Below are 3,980 nucleotides of genomic sequence, written 5' to 3'. Positions count from 1 at the left end.
TGGGCCTAAGCGCTTCCTGTAGGTTCCAATGAGAGTCTGGATTCTGGTTGAAGGTATTTTGGACCATAACTCTTTACAAAACCTCTCTAGTTCATCTCTGTCTATATGAGATTTTTCTTGTTCTGCCACTTCAAGCCTTAACTTGAATTGAACCTGTGGTCTTCCATTTCCTCAATATGTTCCTAACTGTGGAAACAAACAGATGAAATCTCTGGGACAGCATTCTGTATCCTTCCCCTAAACTAAGCCTTGATGGTAAAACAATATTTGTCTTCAGGTCATTTGAGAGTTGTTTTGAGACCCCCATGTTGCTACTCTTTAGAGAAAATTAAAAGAGGAGGGAAACTTACAACTGCCCCCCTTAAATACTCTTAATTATAATTGGATTCACCTGTATATGTAGGTCAGGGGTCACTGAGCTTACCAGGCCAATTTTAGTTCCAATAATTAGTTCTAAAGGTTTTGGAATCAATAAAATGACAGTGCCCAAATTTATACACCTGCCTAATTTTATTTAAACAATTATTGTGCACTTTCTGTAAGTTCAATAAACTTTATTTCACTTCTTAAATATCACTGCATGTGTCTCCTATATGATATAGTTAAAGAAATACGATCAATACCCAAGTGTTCTAAAATGACAATGTACAAATAATGTCTAAGTAGCTGTGTAAACATTTTTCTACTTTTCATGTTAAATATCAGAGGCAAAAGCTGTAAATTATTGAGGGTAGGATTTAGCTTTATTGGGACAAATCAACTGCAGAAGGGGTGTCTGCTTCAATGCACAGCCAGAGTTGCATATCAGACTACAGAAAGCAAATATCAAACATATCAAACTCTGAAAGCAAAAACAGTATGAAAAGCTGTGACAATTAGTTACATTTCCTCTGCTCTCTTCAGACACTTCAGTCAGAAACACAGGACACAGAAGGTGCAGCTGTTGGGAGCTTTCTCTCTCTCTCACACACAGAGTTACACATAGAGTTATTCAAGTGTGAGGGGAATTTCCCCTCTCCTCATGGCTCAGTCTGCCGTCAGTTTTGGCATCAGTAAAGTTTGAAAGTATTTTGATAAAACAAAGAGGTTGCTACTAAAATGTATACACCAGTACACTTCCCAAACAATTCCTGTGTCAATTGAAAAAAATGTGTGAATCGATAGTATTCCATTAACTGATATTTTTTTTATCGTAACAACCAACGATTTATACAGGAAAATCATGATGATTAACAAGGTTGCCCAAAGTTTCGCGTCCCACTGTATCCGTGCCATTCTAACAGGCATCCTATACCATCTTGCCAATAATTTAAAATGTACTTCTTTAATCTTAGATCTAAAGGATGAAACAATATACAGATCTTAGCTCTCTGCTGTTCAGTGAGTGGAACACCCAGATCCTCCTACCATTTCTTATAATAATTAGGGAACACGCCCACCATATTATCTAATAATATTTAATATAACAAGGAAACCTTATGATTGGTGAGAAGTTTATTTACCTCCTACAGAATTACAAGAGGTACGTTTTCTGGGAGATAAGATAACTGAAATTTTAAAAAAGAGTTTAAATGAAATCTTAGCTTCTAGAAGAAATCACATAGGCTGAATATTAGCCAAAAAGTTAATCAGCACTTAAAAGACCTTGTTTCATTGCCATTTTGTCCGCATCTCCAGGTATATAATGACAGCAAGGGCCTATATATATATATATATATATATATATATATATATATATATATATATATATATATATATATATATATATATATGTATGAATAGTATGTATATATATATATATATATATATATATATATATATATATATATATATATATATATATATATATATATATATATATATATATAGTACTGTTCTAGCAGCGCTCAGTAACAGTTCATCAGATAAATGCTGGCTTAATACCACTTCACGAAACACCATGGGGTCTCCCCCCCCCTTCGTAGGGCGTTAACAGTTACATTTGGACTTTGGTCACTTAATGTTTATGATAGCCACATAACATATTTATATATAGGAGAACAAATTATACAATTGTAATTGGGTAAAGATTTAGATTTATATTACCTTCTTAGTTTACAAACAACTGTATTTATTCATACAAAGGTAATTGCTTGTACCCTAAGGGCCCTTTTCCACTAGCAATCGCTAGCGTTCGCGCTAAATGCTAGTGATTGCGATTCAGCAAAAGTTACAAATTTCCCAGCAATTTCCCGCCATTTGCGATTACGATTTTGCTATGCTATGCACTGCACAGCAAAAATCGTTCCACGTCGAGATCGCGATTTCGTAAAAAAAAACAGATTCCTATGTTATTTGGCAAACCGTAGCAATTTTAAAATCACTAGTGATTTGCAATTTTGCGATTCAGTGAATGCAAACGCTCTAGTGGAAAAGGGCCCTAAAGGGTACTGAAAGGCTTTAGTGACTGCTACACTCACCGTAGCATGTCAATGTCCTTTGGCAAGTAACAGACATAATGTTAAGCTGTATACAATAAAACCCAAACTTCAATTTGTTATCTACAGCTGTCAGTCAGCTACAGTGAGGCCTCGTACACATGCCTGACTTAACTCGGCTGAGGCAGGCGATAATGACCACCTCAGCCGATAATCAGGCGTGTTCACAGCAGCCTGCGACCCCCGACCATCAACCCGTGAGAGATCTACTGGGTGGATCTACTTAACCCTGTGACGCCAATCCCACTGCCGATGTGATTGTTTGTGCCACTCCCCCGCTCACCGCATGACTTCACGCACACGCTGCTCGTCCCTCTGTTGCCCTCCCCCCACAAAGCAACAAAGCGCTTCATCAGCTATACAGGTGACATGCAAGTGTGCAGCCCGGCCCATCAATGTCACCCAAGGGTATCAGCTCCCGATCCCCGATGGGCGTCATGCGTTGTAAACGTATACGTACCTTAAAAGTGACCAAGACCTGCGAGTCAGCACAGAAAATGTGCATTCAGGGTACTAGGAATGTAATGCATTCAGAGAGCTGCAAAGATGTGCTCTTTAGCCCCTCTAACTAACCTCAATGCATTTCATCGCAAAAGTAGAAATGATACAGAACTGAAAATTTCCGCCAATATTACCATGAAGTGAAAACTAATAATTTCACTCATCAATACGATCTATACTTTTCTGTTTTTGACCAGCATTTATCATATCCATAGAGCCATTGCTTAAAAATAAACTTTTATTTAGCAGAAACTGAGCACAGAAGGTTATGTAAGGACATGCATTAGGATTCAACAAGCGTAGAAATAGATGCACATGTTTTTTCTTTTCTGAGGTGAATGAACTATATGTTGAAAAATGATCAGTGAAGCTGAGAAAACCTGCTAGTTTAGCTCTGAATTAAATCTTGTTTTATTTCCATCACAACCCAAATACAAATTCTAATTATGGCAGCATGTAAAGAAAAATAAATCACTTGTTTGTTTCTGACTCCTGCATAAAGTAATACATTGAGACAAGCAAAATGTACATACTGTGTAGTGCATCTTTTTCGCAAATATCGGGTAAATATTGTTGATCAATGATTACCACAAAAAGTAGGCCGCTACAAGTGTTTTGAAGAGCACTTTGGAAGTCCACAATGTGGCACCTTCTTGGTCCAGCTTCTAGCTTCAAATGCGTTTTAATGCCTCCTCCGGTACCATTTGACTATAACAGGTAGAGATGTGGCGAACGGTTCCCGAACCGTTCGCCGGCGAACATCTCTAAATTCATGGGCCTCTTACTACTTCCGGGTCGCAATGACCCGGAGTAGTACGCCTGCGCTGCCCGGCGGAGCGCGTCCTAGATCGCGCTCCCGTTGCCGGGCACTCTCTGCGCATGTGCGTGACGTCATGAGTGACGTCACGCTCATGCGCAGAGAGCGCCCGGCAACAGGAGCGCGATCTAGGACGCGCTCCGCCGGGCAGCGCAGGCGTACTACTCCGGGTCATTGCGACCCGG

The sequence above is a fragment of the Hyperolius riggenbachi genome, chromosome 5, assembly GCF_040937935.1.
Source record: "Hyperolius riggenbachi isolate aHypRig1 chromosome 5, aHypRig1.pri, whole genome shotgun sequence".
Classification (NCBI taxonomy): Eukaryota; Metazoa; Chordata; class Amphibia; order Anura; family Hyperoliidae; genus Hyperolius; species Hyperolius riggenbachi.
The sequence above is the reverse complement of the archived record's forward strand: the minus strand, read 5'-3'. Positions refer to the sequence as shown.